Raw genomic sequence first — 15703 nt, 5'->3', positions numbered from 1 at the left:
GAAATGTAGGCTCTATTACCTGTTACCATCATAACAGAAGAATTTTTCCACTACATAGATGACTTAAGGTCAAATTGTATAAATTCTTATTTTTATTCTAAATGTGACTACCTTCAGATACCCTTTCCTTATTTAAATTGAAATGGTGGAAGAATTCTACCCTATCTTAAACACTAGAGGTAGAACTATACAACATACAATTATTCAGAAGCAATTATACCTAAAATAGAAGTTAGTACTCACTTAAAAGAGATCTTAGACTTTCAATCTCCAGAACTGTGAGAAAATACATCTAATTTTAGCCACCCACTCTATGGTATTCTATTAGGGCAAACCAAGTGGACTAATATAATATAGTTCACATAACCTTACTTTAGTTATTTAGACATGGTTTTCTTTAGTTCTTTGAACTTCTTTTTTTTTTTTTTTTTTTAAGAAATGAGGTCTTGCTCTGTCACCCAGGCTGGAGTGCAGTGGCAATTGCCCCTCCTCAGTAAGTGCAAGCCACCATACCAGGCCCTTTGAACATATTTTAAATGGCTGATTTAAAGTCTTTGCCTAATATTAAAGTCCAACATTTGGGCTTCCTCAGGGTGCACTTTCTATTTTACTGCTTTCTCTCCTATGTGTGGACCATACTTAAGTGGTTTTTTGCATGCTTTGTAATAGTCTCTTGAAAACTAAACATTTTAAATAATGTAATGTGACAACTCGGAAAATCAGATTCTTCCCCTACCAGGTATTTGTTGTTATTACTGTTTACTGTTGTTACTGTTTATTGTTTCTTTTAGTGACTTTCCTGAACTAAATATCTAAAATATTAATTATCTATCATATGTGATCACTAAAGTCTCCGCTGTTCATTTGTGATCAGCGAATGACTGGGCAGAGACTTCCTTAAATGCTTAAACCAGTATAAGTCTCAGTGTGTATTGACAGGCTAACTACATGTGTTAGGGCATACCTTTCACATTCAGCCAAGCAGTTTACAACCCTTCCTTAGCCTTTACTTCTTGCTTGCACAAAGCCTAGAGATTAATCAGAACTGACAGCTTAGGACCTTCTTAGTTCTTTCCTAAGCATGCAGCACACAACCCTACACATGCACATAGCCTTCTAGATTCCCAGAAATATACCAGAGCTTCTTAAATTTCCTTATGAACATCTCATTTCCCAGCTTTTCCTTTTAAGCTTCTTGGTTAGCCTATTATTCGATCTAACTATTCACTGTCACTCAAGATGGTGAGCACTGAAGTTGTTCAGTTGCCTTTAACTGTTTTCAATAAACACTCCAGGGGGGAAAGGTTGTTTGTACTAAGTGAGCTTCAAGTCAGATCAAATACAGATGGTCCTGTGAATGAGATTTTTCAAGGAACTACTAGCTAGATAAAATAATGACAATTCTAGGAACGGAGCTTTGAAGAACTCTAAACTCGATCTATCCCTTCCAGTGGCTGGTTTTCACCATGATTGGAAGCTGTTGGCTTTCAAGGCTACTGAGGAGCTAGAGGGAAAAGCGCAAATTAAAATGCCACAAAGTTTGCTGTTTTTGCCAAGATTCAGCCATTTCTCTTGAATAAATGCTCACAGATTACTGCAATTGATAAATATTCCATGTACTCTTCAGTTCTTCATTATTTGTTTACCTGGAGTCTGCTACATTTCTGAAACTTCTACATATACTTTTTGCTGTGATTTCTTCTCCTGTTTTTTCCATCAATTGTTTCCTATCTTTCAGAAATCCATTAAAGTCTCATCAGCTGAAAGCCACCTTTCTTGATTTAATACCTTTAAAAAAATATCTAACATACTTACTAACATATCCACTCAGAATCCTTTGTCTTCAGAGCCCTGCTAAAGTAGACACAAATATCCAGCAGACCTGCACTCAGCTAACCTCTCTTAAGGCTCCCTTTAGTGTGATCCTAAGAGAGCCTTTCAGCTCTCATAACTTAGGCAACAGCACAAATCACATTTCTGTAACCAGAAAAACTGCAACCACCTACACCTCCCTGATGGGACTTTCTGTAGACAGATAAAAACCACCACCATACTGGTCAATACCTTCCATAAATAAATAGTGCAGCCAACTGACTGCAGTAAATTTGGTGAATTCTTCTGGCTACTTTGTTCTGGAGGCATGACTAACATATCATAGTATTATCAGCTGTAGGACTATTTATGGTAACTTTACACTTAACAAAACAGTCAGAACTTACTGAGAAAGTTGCTTTTTAAAATATATACATATATTTAGGCTCTACCAAATTCTTAATAGAAAAAAAATACTAGTTTACCAGAAATAGACTCTCGGCCAGGCGTGGTGGCTCACACCTGTAATCCCAGCACTTTGGTAGGCCGAGGTGGGTGGATTACTTGAGGTCAGGAGTTCAAGACCAGCCTGGCCCATATGGTAAAACTGTCTCTACTAAAAATACAAAAATTAGCCAGGCGTGGTGGCACGTGCCTGTAGTCCCAGGTGGAGGTTGCAGTGAGCTGAGATTGCACCACTGCACTTCAGCCTGGGTGACACAGCAAGACTCTGCCTAAAAAAAAAAAAAAAGAAAGAAAGAAAAGAAACAGTCTCTCTAAGAAGAATTGCTTTTATAATTTCTTCGTTTTTTTTTTTTTTTTTTTTTTTTGAGACAGAGTTTCGCTCTTGTTGCCCAAGCTGGAGTGCAATGGCACAATCTCGGCTCACCTCAACCTCCGCCTCCAGGGTTTAAGCGATTATCCTGCCTCAGCCTCCTGAGTAGCTGGGATTACAGGCATGTGCCACCACACCTGGCTAATTTTGTATATTTTTAGTAGAGACGGGGTTCTCCATGTTGGTCAGGCTGGTCTCGAACTTCCAACCTCAGGTGATCCACCCACCTCAGGCTCCCAAAGTGCTCGGATTACAGGTGCGAGCCACCAAGCCAGACCTGTTTTTATAATTTCTAATATTACTTCTTAACAAAAATCATCCTTTGAAATTGTTTACAAAACAATCTTTTTTTTTTTTTTTTTTGAGACAGAGTCTTATTCTGTCACCCAGGCTGGAGTACAGTGGCACAATCTCGGCTCACTGCAACCTCCGCCTCCTGGGTTCAAGCAATTCTCCTGCCTCAGCCTCCCAAGTAGCTGGGATTACAGGTGTGCATAACCATACCCAGCTAATTTTTTTGTATTTTCAGTAGAGACAGGGTTTCACCAGGTTGGCCAGGCTGGTCTCGAACCCTTTACCTCAGGTGATCTGCCCGCCTCAGCTTCCCAAAGTGCTAGGATTATAGGCATGAGCCACCGCGCTTCCCCCACAAGCTCCTAATGAAACAGGAAGATGTGTTCCACAGGAAAAATTTCAAAACCATAGTAAAAAGTATGAAGAAGGAGGAGGTTAACCTGAATTAGCTATGTCAAAGTGAGCTTAATAACAGTACAACGGTTCTACTTTATTTCTTCCAACACTCCTTGGATCTCTCTCCAGTTTTAGTAACTTGTCAGCATAAGCATTTCTCTGTTTGTAGTGGGTGTTAACATGTGACATGAAAAAAAAAAAAAAAACAAGAAATCAAAAAGAATAAGAATATGATAAAAGAAATTAAAAAAAAAATTTGTGTGAAGATCCAGACTCAAAGACTCTAAAACTTCATCTTCATCCTTCTTTAATCTGTGTAGTTAACATTTCTGAGAATCACAACATGAATATTCTATAAATGTGCTGCTTCCAGTTATATAGACAAAGTTGTACCCTATATCATCAATTCTCTAACATTCTATATACCTATATATCTCATCTATACATCAGTCCTATATATCAGCTTGTCAGTGTTTGGATAACACTGACTATACACTATACTAACAGAACTAGGTCTTTTGAAATCTATGTCTTGGTAGCTGTCAGAAGAACTGTAAAATCTAGGTTGAGTTTTTTTATTAATGTTTTATTTCTCCAAATTTATTTACCCCTTCAAAACTCCATCAGACAGAATAATATAAGTGTTTGTTAAAGAAAAATAAAATAAATAAATATCTTACATCAAAGATAAAAAGGAAAGAAATCTGGTCTTGAGTGAAAGTCAATTCACTAACTAGCTCCGCTTAGTTTTCCCAAATAGCAAACCATTAAAACTATTAAGATTATGGCCCAAATAACAAGTGGTTCCTAAGAGAGATTTTAAAAGTTGGGCCTGTAGCCTTGATAACCTTTAGCTTTAAATCCAACACACTACACAAGAACTTTCCCTACAGGTCCTCAAGACAAGGTATTTTCAAGCTCCTGAGCAATATAACATTAAATGTCAATAATGTCCTGTTACTCTGCAAATATACGGGACTCATCATAGTCACAAACACTCTCAGGAGCTCCAACTGTGAGTTGATACTATTAATAGCAAACATTTATGGAATGCTTCTTATGGGTCACGTACCGTTCTAAGTACTTTAAATATATTAACTATTTTTTTTTCTTCTTCTTCTTTTTTTTAATTGAGACAGAGTCTCGCTCTGTTACCCAGGCTGAAGCACAGTGGCATGATCTCAGCTCACTGCAACCTCCGCCTCCCAGGTTTAAGCAATTTTCACGCCTCAGCCTCCTGAGTAGCTGGGATTACAGGCATGCGCCACCATGCCCAGCTAATACATTAATTATTTTAATCTTTCAATAAGTCTATAAAATAGAAGCTATTTGTTATGATCACCATTTTACAGATGAGAAAACTAAGGCACAGAGAGTAACTTGCCCAATGCAGTACACATAGTAAGTCACCAACCTGGTATTCAAGCCCAGGCAGGCTAGCTTCAAAGCCTGAGTTCTCAAACCATAGCTATGTGTCTCATAATGGAACAATGCAGACAGGACTGGTGATATTTAAAAGCTGACCGAGCTTAAAATGTATAATATGCCATACTATAGTCATCAACAGCCAGAATTCTTAAGCCAAGTAATGAGAACATACGAGAAGATAGCAAATCTTCTTTATCCTTTACCATTCTCATTTTTTTCCCCAGACCTCCCAAGTATGAGTTAACACAAGTGAAGTGCTTTAAATAGTGCCTGGCACATAGTAAATGCTCACTAAGTGTTAAGAGCGGGCAGTGGTATAAAAATAGTAGAGTATGTCTGCTGACCCTGTTTCACTCTACCAGCTAGGATAGGCAAGGAACTGTTGGTATTTCTACGCCCTTTCCCCCTTTGTGATTACAGGAAATGAATTGGGACAACACATAAATGTAATCCACTGTCGCAAACCCTAATGACTCTTCAATCATGTTATTTCACCTGACCATATACACATGAGCAAACTGCTTCATTCCTCAGACCTCTTTTTTTGGTTTACAAAGACTGGACTGGGGCCAGAAGAGAGCAGACAGAATAAAGCAGCTTTGTAACCTTTTGACTAGTTGCCAAGAACAGAAGCAAAGTTTGTGAAAACCAACTGAAAGGACCTAAACTTTTGACTGTTAGATGGAAACTAGCAAAGGATTCTAATGATAGAAGCTCAGCATACAACCGAGCATTTTCAACCTCACGATTCCAAAGTAAGTTTTTAAAATAATGTGCCTAGAAACGGTAAAGAACAGAGATGACAGTAATGGTAATCAGGGCAATAGGACCTCCCTCTCTCAATGATTGTTCTGCAGCTATTTAGGTTAAAAGTTTTACAGAATCCATCCAGGTACATTGCAGAGAAAAAAACTAGCAAACCTAAACATTTTCTTTTTTTTTTTTTTTTTTTTGGTAGAGACAGGGTCTCGCTATGTTGCCCAGGCGCTAGTCTTGAACTCCTGGGCTTAGGTGATCCTCCCACCTCAGCCTCTCAAAGTGCTGGGATTACAGGCATGAGCCACCACACCTGGCCCCAAACCTAAACATTTTCCATTACAAAAAGACAGTATTAGGGGAAAAATCTAGCAGTCACTAAAATTTTGCAAACTGCAGGTACACTGCATTAACTATGGAAACTAAAGAAAAAATTCAATTTCACCTAAAAGCTAATCATTCTAATGTATTCCCGTAGTAACGGCGCTGATATCAACTTAGTGAACGGAAACCAGCAGTTTCTTTTAAATTAAAAACAAAACAAAATAGAGGCCAGGCACAGTGGCTCATGTCTATAATTCCAGCACTTTGGAAGGCTGAGGCAGGAGGATCACTTGAGCCCAGGAGTTCAAGACCAGCCTCGGCAATACAGTGAAACCCCGTCTATAAAAAACAAAACAACAATAAAAAAAATTAGTGAGGCATGGTGGCACACACCTGTAGTCTCAGCTGCTTGGGAGGCTGAGGCGGGAGGATCACCTGAGCCCAGGAGGTCGAGGCTGCAGTGAGCCGTGATAGTGTCACTACACTTCAGCCCAGGTGATACAGGGTGAGATCCTATCTCAAAAAACAAACAAACAAAACAGAATAGAAAATATTAATATTACAATGCATCACCAGTAGTAAAGATACTGTTTCAAGAAACTTCTAGCCGGGCGCGGTGGCTCACGCTTGTAATCCCAGCACTTTGGGAGGCCGAGGCGGGTGGATCACGAGGTCAGGAGATCGAGACCACGGTGAAACCCTGTCTCTACTAAAAATACAAAAAAAAATTAGCCGGGCGTGGTGGCGGGCGCCTGTAGTCCCAGCTACTCGGAGAGGCTGAGGCAGGAGAATGGCGTGAACCCGGGAGGCGGAGCTTGCAGTGAGCCGAGATCGGGCCACTGCACTCCAGCCTGGGTGATAGAGCAAGACTCCGTCTCAAAAAAAAAAAAAAAAAAAAAAAAAAAGAAACTTGTTTCAATTTCAAATATTAATATGTACATATATGTGTCTGAGTACTGGATAGCAATGCAAAATGTATTTTACAGTAGGTCATGATCAGAAAAGTTTGAAAGCCACTTTACCAGAAAAAAAAAAAACGGCCAGTCAAAAAGGGAAGAAAATAACCACTTCACACTACATAGGAAACAACATTCAGAGTTTGATGGTTCTCTTTTTTGTTTGTTTGTTTTGAGATGGAGTTTCGCTCGTTGCCCAGGCTGGAGTGCAATGGCGCAGTCTCAGCTCACTGCAACCTCCGCCTCCTGGGTTCAAGCGATTCTCCTGCCTCAGCCTCCCAAGTAGCTGGGATTATAGGCGCCTGCCGCCACGCCTGGCTAATTTTCTATTTTTTTTAGTAGACACGGGGTTTCACCATGTTGGCCAGGCTGGTCTTGAACTCCTGCCTCTCAGGTGATCCTCCCGCCTCGGCCTCCCAAAGTGCTGGGATTACAGGCATGAGCCACCGTGCCCGGCCGATGGTTCTCTAAATTGTAGTTTTATATAAGCAAGCCTCTGAAAGAGAACAAAAAAGATCAAGGAAACCACTGAGTTACTTCCAAAAATTTTTTTTTGCACATAATGTGAGGTACCTACAGTAAATAAATATATACTAACAGAAAATACATAGAAATGAAAGCAAAAATTTTCAGTTTATCTAGCTATTAAATGCCCCACTAAATATGAGAGATGGCCTATTCTCTTTGCGAAGCTCTAGTTCTCACTCTCAAGAATATCATTCATTAGTGTTGCCTAACTACTGCTTCCTAACCTACAGCAGAGGAACACCTGGTGAAAAGGAAAAGCAGATTTCAAAAATTATTCTTTAAATTATCACAGATGTTTCCTAAATTTGACATTTTTTAATTTAAAAGAGAAAAATTCACTGATGTAATAAAACACTGATTTTTATAAGATATTTAGGTACTATTCTTTATCCTGTAATGTTCTCTAAAGTCTGAAATATTCCCCCAAAATTCATACATGTATATATTGGATTATTCTTTTGGTAAAGAGAGTGAGATTATCATATTCATATCATCAATCTACTAGGAAAAAATTTAACATCATTGTGCTAAATTAAATGTTCCTCTTATTTTGAAAAGGGGGAGGGGCACAACAGGTGAAGGTGACCTAAATCGTTTTCAGTCACTATGGAAACTAAAGAAAAAATTCAATTTCACCTAAAAGCTAATCATTCTAATGTATTCCCGTAGTAACGGCGCTGATAGCAACTACCTACCAATTTTCCTAAATTCAGTAATTGCTACAATATTAAATTTCAGGTGAAAGAAAACTATTGAAATGTTTAAATACACTGATTATCAGACCCACATATAAAAGGGAATTGCTTTGAATAAAAAATTAAATGTTTAACTAAAAGTAAAGAACATTCTAAATATCAACAAGTATTATCATCATAGCAAAGCTTACTCTGTTCAGCTCCATAACAATACTTTTCCCACCAAGTGGAAAAAGAAGGACAAAAGCTACTATAAAAAACAGTATACTTAATGTCTCAATTAATAAGAGTTAACATGAGAATTAAAATTAGTATTCCTAATCAAATGTCACTTCTTACCAGAAATATTTATACTTTTTCTGTAAACCAGATTCTACGATTCTCGACTGTTTTCAAAATATTCAGAAAAATAATATCATTATCTGAGTACAAGACTCCTGCATTAAGGTGCACCTCAACTTATATAAAATAATCTCCTTCCCCCAGATATTTGATTAAATTTTATTTGGGCTTAATAAAGTCACAAAAGAATCATCTTAATATGATCAATAATATTCTAAATGACTATTATTTGCATCTTCTCATTTAGAAAGTAATTTGTTTGTGAAAGTTCCCCTCATCTTTTCTAAAGTAAAAATAAAATCACTAATTTAAATATACTATTCTAAACATGATCGCCCTAAAGAGATGAATGTACTCTAAACATGATAGTCCTGAAGAGTTGAATGTACTTAATTTCACACAAATTTCCAAATTTGGAAATGAGACCAGTGGTGAATCAGATGTTTCAGTTTTAGTCTTCTCTTTTATATTTCAAAGTTGTTAAATTCATATGGGAATGGTAAGATTTAAGTATTTTAAGACTATTACATAAGTTTAATACTCTGAAGATAAAAGAAAAAAATTAACTTCGAGGGGCCATTTTATAAAAAATAGTGACTTATCTCCAAGTAACTCCGAAGTAATTAACTTCCATAAGATAATTTTTCTAACAGGGGAGGAATTTGATCCCGTATTGCTTTCTTAATATATGGTTTTGCCATCTGAGAAACATCGGTAGTAAAAGGTTTGCAATTTGCCTTAAGCCAGCATTAGTAAAAAGGCCAAGTAAAACCCTCCCTTAAGGTTCCTAACCAAAAGCAGTATTCTTTTGTGTTTCAGATAAACTAGATTTTTAATCTCAACCTATAAAGAAAGAAATCACTAAAGTAGTAGACCCTTGTACAAAAAAGATTAACTCAGGAGCCAAAAAGACTAAGTTCAAATCCAGCTCTTTGATAACTAGTTGTGTTACTTTGGGCAAGTTACATAACTTCTGTACCTCAGTTTCCTTATATGTAAAATGGAGATAGTAAGAAGAGTACCCTTGGCTGGGCACGGTGGCTCACGCCTGTAATCTCAGCACTTTGGGAGGCTGAGGCGGGCAGATCACGAGGTCAGGAGTTCGAGACCAGCCTGACCAACATGGTGAAACCCCATCTCTACTAAAAATACAAAACTTAGCGGGGCGTGGTGGCACATGCCTACAATCCCAGCTACTCAGGAGGCTGAGGCAGGAGAATCACTTGAGCCCGGGAGGCGGAGGTTGCAGTGACCAGAGATTGTGCCACTGCACTCTAGCCTGGGCGACAGGGCAAGACTCCGTCTTAAAAAAAAAAAAAAAAAAAAAAAAAAGAATAGTACCCTCACTTCATACGGTTGTAAAGATTAAAGAGTTAATACATGTAAACTACTTAGAATAGTTCCTGGTACATAGTAAGTGCTATGTATTACTGTTTTACCACTACAGAGTTTCACAGTTCAGTTGTGAAAAAGTTTCCCAAGTGAAAATTATTTGATTGTATCTATAATGAAAGAACATAATTTTATGTTAATTAAGTTTATTTAATTCTAATTATGTTAAGTCTTACATTTAATTCAGAAATGTACAAATAAGATTAAATTCAGAATTTAAGTGTACATATCAGCCTGGTACAATATTACCTAGCCACACAAGTAGCCTAAATATGTATTACTGTAACTGTACACAGTAGGTGCCTAAACAATATTTGCTGAAATAAATGTATTACAAAGAGTATTGCCAATTATTTTCTAGGGAAGAAAATCAAAACCATCTAACTGCTACAAACATTAACCAAGCTAATAAGTTAAAGTGCATCCAACACAATCTGTAGTAAGATCTTCACGATATTAAGCACTGACTGCCTTGGGCTGATCTGTTAACTTATTTACAGTAAGTGGGTACTATTTAAACTACACATTCCTTTTCTGATTCAAAATACTACTGCATACTTAAATGGGAAGACAGCAAAAACAAATTTTAGGAAGCCCATATTTTAAATGGCTGTTTTTAAATATACTATAAATAACAGAGAAAATGCCTAAATTACTTCTACATTTAATAATTAGCTACCCTGGGACTTAGGTTGATGGAACTAAATAAAAATATCAAGGATGATATGTTCCATTATTTGCTATGTTATCTGACAGTAAAAGATACCAGTATCAACAGGGTAATTTAGAGCTTAAGCCACACACTTTGTAAAAGAATATGCACTTGTATTTTTAAGTTAATTAGAAAACAGAAAGTCCACCTATTTTCCACCTTACTATCAATATAACAATTTAACCTTTTGGTATAAACCAATTAGATGAACATCTGGGAAGCATTGACTATTCCTAATATATATATACACATATATATACATATATATACACACATATATATACATATATATACACACATATATATACATATATATACACACATATATATACATATATATACACACACATATATATATATATACATATATATATATTTTTTGTTGTTGTTGTTGTTGTTGTTGTTGTTTGAGACGAGTCCCGCTCTGTCGCCCAGGGTGGAGTACAGTAGCATGATCTCAGCTCACTGCAACCTCCGCCTCCCTGGTTCAAGCAATTCTCTTGCCTCAGTCTCCCAAGTAGCTGGGACTACAGGCGTACACCGCCACACCCAGCTAATTTTTTGTATTTTAGTAGAGATGGGGTTTCACCCTGTTGCCCAGGCTGTTCTCGAACTCCTGAACTCAGGCAATCTGCCTGCCTTGGCCTCCCAAAGTGCTGACTATTCCTAATATTTTAAAATACACATTTCTATTTTGAACTATTCTTCCTCCATTTAAATCATACATGAGCTAAAGTATCCTGTTGTTACATGCAGAACAGAAATATCTTTTGGACAAACTGCTACCTAAAAAGAAGTTCCATGAGCCTTTTATTTATAATCAAAACAAAATAAATGAAGTCATGAAACAGCTTAGGCAGAGCACAGAAACCATAACACTACAAGGTATAAGTGACCAGGACTTGTTGGAGGTATACTTTGTTTCTTAAATTTTCAAAACTACATCAGCCTGTGGGTGGTGGCTCACACCTTAATCCCAGCACTTTGAGAGGCCGAGGCAGGTGGATTGCTTGATTCCAGGAGTTTGAGATCAGCCTGGGCAACATGGTGAAACCGTGCCTCTCCAAAAAAATTTAAAAATTAGCCAGGCATGGTGGCATGAACCTGTAGTCCCAGCTATTCTGGAGGCTGTGGGAGGATGGCTTCAGCCCAGGAGGTCGAGGCTGCAGTGAGCTGAGATCGCACCACTGCACTCCAGCCTGGCCAACAGAGCAAGGTTTTGTTTTGTTCTGTTTTTTTTTGTCTCAAAAAAAAAAAAAAAACTACATCTCCTTAAACATAGGATTCAAGGACCAAAAAACAAACAAACAAACAAACAAAAAAAGTAAGACAAAGTACATTAGCAAATAAAATGACAAAAAAGAACCAAAAATAATCAAACCAAACCAAAATAAAACTTGGTAAGCATAAAACTAATACGCAGAAACATATTTTAAATTGAGCCCTTAGGGCTACCAACTAAAGTAGAAATTTTTATAGAAAATCAACAGTAATTTTTTTTCCTGAGCTTTAAAAATACATTAAGCTGTCTCTGGGTTTTTTTGTTTGTTTTGGTTTGGCAGCTAGGTGGAGGGGCAGGCTTGAACATCAGCAGCATGAACACAACTGCTCCAACGACAACAACACAGGATGCTCATTTCAGTTAATGGCTTCAATGCAGAATACACAGGCCAAAGTCATTTTAGAAGAACAAAAGAGAAAGACTCCTAAAACTTTTCAACTTCTACTCCTGCACAAAACAGTTTCTTTCTCTAGTCCCTCTTTGAAGGCAAAATGACTTCGGCTTTGGATTTTAAAATCCGTGTCACAGATTTCTTATCCTAATAGTCTCATTCATATATGACATAAATATACTGAAATGACCTACTAAATACTATATTGTGCTTTCCAGCCTACGGCTTTAATGGAATTAACACCCGCTACTCTGAGAGCATGTACAGGACTTCTTGACTTAAAAAAAAATGACCTTGGAAATTAACTGTTTAAGTTGTAATTTCTTTTTTTTTTTTTTAAGAGAGTCTCACTCTGTTGCCCTGTGGAGTACAATGACGCGATCACAGCTCACTGTAATCTCAAAATCTTGGGCTCAAGCGATCTTCCAACCTCAACCTCCTGAGTAGTTGGGACTACAGGCACACACCACTACACCAGGCTAATTTTGTCTATGTTGCCCAGGCTGGTCTCCAACTCCTGGCCAATCCTCCCGCCTTGGCCTTCCAAAGTGCTGGGGATTATAGGTGTGAACCATCATGCCAGACCTAAACCCTAATTTCTTTATGTTTTGTAAGTAAGAGTGCCACTTCTTACTAGTGACAATGGTATATAATCTTTATAACTAGATTTTATTTTCTATTGTTTTGAAGACAGAGTGATTTCCCATCATTTTTGGGGTTTAATGGTCTTATATTAATCTGCATTAATTAAGCTGGCATTCCCATGGCTTAAATGAAGCCCACGAACCTGAAGGTAAGGAAGCAGCTGGAGTAAGCCATACACATTGGGGTTTGTTTTGAAGGATGGAAAATAGTAAGGCCAGGTTGGACAGAAGCTAGAGCTAGGTAGTGGGGAGGAGGTACACATAAGAAACTTTCAAAGAGGCTTCACTTAGCAGTTAGATAAGTCCTGAAAGCCAATCGGAAGGGTCCTTCTCTGTGGCTTCTAGGACTAACATGGCCAAGCTCCAAAGTCCTTTGCTAAAAACAGCTGAACAGCCCAATTTTGGAATAAGCCAAGGACTATACACTCTTATATGTATATGTATCATATAATGAAGGAGATGTTTCTATAGCTAATTAGCCAAAAGATAAGCAGGTGCTCAAAGCTGTATTTAAGTTCATACTGAAGTACTACATTTTAAAGCACAATTTATAGATTACAGAAACTGATGACACAAAAACCGCTGCAATCAAGTGCTAAATTATAAACACCGGGAAAAAATAAAGATTACCCAAGCCTATACTCTAGATCACAAAATTTGGGAAAGGGGGCACTAACCATTATTAAATGCAACTCCTTCATGTTATAAATGACTTTAAACCTCTAGGGAAATTTAAGAAAGGTGCCCTAAATCTCAAAATGAGAAAATGATAGTTTTACTACACAGGTGGAAATGGTAAGCAAAAAAAATACAAAAGTTAGAAGAATATTCTAAGTAATGTACTTCTGAGTAATGTAATTCTAAGTAAAGTCTGGCTAATGAAGGAAGAGGAAGACAGATAGAAAACGATATAGTAAAAATGAAAAAATGCGTATGTGCATACTAAGTTTAAAGAAGATTACTTTGAAATTACTATAGTGAACTCTTCAGCAGAACACTTTTCGGAAACAACACAATAAATTCATAAATCTGGGGCTAATGATCTCCCCACAGATTCTGTCCTCTATCATCACAAGTGTCCTGTAAGAAACGTGCATGCCGAAAACAGAGCTGAACGTCCCAAAACGTTCGTATTTTTGCCTCAGCTGTGCACATCCATTCTCATGGGAACACAAAACTGACAGAACGTCCTTATGACTTGTCAATTAACAAGATCGCGTCAGCCCAAATGCTAGCAGCACCGTGTGCCTGCCACCTGTTAGCTGCTCTTGAGAGAGCCCCAAAACCGAAGTAAAGCGAAGAACTAGGAACGCCTTTGTTGCACCCTAACTATGGAAGCTACCAGAGTTCCGTCTAACCCGGCGCCTTAAGGCAAAACTTCCCCCAGGCTGGGGAAGTCTTCCCATTTCGGGGCTTTGGCAGAGCCCTCCTGTAGCTAAGGACAGGCAGAAGAACCCCAGGAGATGCACTGTCACCTGCTGGTCCCAGGAGGAAGGATCAAAGCTGAAGAAAGTTGGGGGACAAGGAACCAGGACCCGAGGGAGAGGCTCAGTTTCTCGGTTGTGAAGAGTGAGCACAATTAGAAGGCGGGCCGCCTCGCTGGGTGAAAGAACGCTGAGGTCCCAGATCAGGGGTAGGAGAAAAGAGGTTCTAAAAGAAGGGAGGAGGAGAAAAAAGGAGAGGCAGTGGCTGAGAGAAGCGCTGAGGCGTAAGGCAAGAAACCGAGGTTGGAAAAGGACTGATGAGGCTGAGGAAAAACAGCGAGGCGACAGATGCACGGAAGCGCGAGAAGGCTGAGCTGAGGTGAATAAGGCGAGGCCAGCGGGAAGGAAAGGGCTGAGGTCAGTGAAGCACTGCAGGGACAAGGGACAGGCGAACAGACTCCCACCCACAAGGACCGAGGCAGAACTCTAGACCCATCCCCCTTCAGGCTGTGCTCGCCCGGCTGCGCTCAGACCCTGTCGGCAGCGGAGACTCACCCAAAGGCTGTAAAAGCCCCACAACAGGGGATGGAGACCAGTCCAGACCCACAGTAGAACCAAGCGAGCGCAGGAAACCGCGGCGTTAGCGTGACCCGGATGCGCATCCCTAGGAACCGGAAGTGAGCGGCCAGAGTCACCTCACAATCCACACCTCGTTCCACTAGAAACCTCTGGGCGCATGTGTTGAGTCTGACCGGGCGGGGAAGCGCCTAGGCTCCGCCCACTCCGCCGGCCCGGCGAGCCCCGCCCATGTCCACGCCCCTCTCGGCGCCTCGGAGACACGCAGCTTCCGGGTGAGCCCCAGGCAGTCCTGACGGTACTACAGCCCTCATTTTTAAGGAGGTCTTTAAAGATGCGCGTAATCCCTACGTCGCTAAAAGGAACGTAAGAAGCGTTGGGTGCATTTGGTAGATTTAGAAAAACTGGGAAGGAGAATGAGTGGGAAGTTTTGGAAGGCATTTGGGAGGCTAGCCCAAGGTGATTTTTTTTTTTTTTTTTTTTTTTTTTTTTTTGAGACAGAGTTTCGCTCTTGTCGCCCAGGCTGGAGTGCAATGGCGCGATTTCGGCTCACTGCAACCTCCGCCTCCCGGGTTCAAGCGATCCTCCTGCCGCCGCCTTTCAAGTAGCTGGCTTTACAGGCATGTGCCACCACGCCCGGCTAATTTTGTAGTTTTAGTAGAGACGGGGTTTCTCCATGTTGGTCAGGCTGGTCTTGAACTCCTGACCTCAGGTGATCCGCCCGCCTGGGCCTCCCAAAGTGCTGGGATTACAGGCGTTAGCCACCGTGCCCAGCCCTTTTTTTTTTCTTTTGACACAGAGTCTCACTCTGTCGCCCAGGCTGGAGTGCAGTGGGGCGATCTCGGCTCACTGCAGCCCCCGCCTCCCGGGTTCAAGTGATCCTCCCACCTCAGCCTCCTGAGTAGCTAAGACTACC

General features: G+C 39.6%; 1 protein-coding gene across 6 annotated transcripts in view; it reads right to left on the bottom strand.

The window, feature by feature from the left end:
* EYA3 (EYA transcriptional coactivator and phosphatase 3) overlaps positions 1–14948 on the bottom strand; it is a 121709-nt gene extending 106761 nt beyond the window's left edge. For 2 of the 6 annotated variants that reach the window (XM_055261313.2, XM_055261310.2), the window contains exon 1: positions 14767–14948. The gene's annotated coding sequence lies outside the window, so the exon portion shown is untranslated. The remainder of the gene's footprint in view (positions 1–14766) is intronic. The other 4 variants (XM_063631444.1, XM_063631445.1, XM_055261316.2 and 1 more) reach the window with 4 other exon arrangements.
* Positions 14949–15703: the final 755 nt, after the last annotated feature.

Source organism: Symphalangus syndactylus, chromosome 22 (assembly GCF_028878055.3).
Source record: "Symphalangus syndactylus isolate Jambi chromosome 22, NHGRI_mSymSyn1-v2.1_pri, whole genome shotgun sequence".
Taxonomy (NCBI): Eukaryota; Metazoa; Chordata; class Mammalia; order Primates; family Hylobatidae; genus Symphalangus; species Symphalangus syndactylus.
Note: the sequence above shows the minus strand (reverse complement) of the source record. Positions and strands in the feature narration are given on the sequence as shown.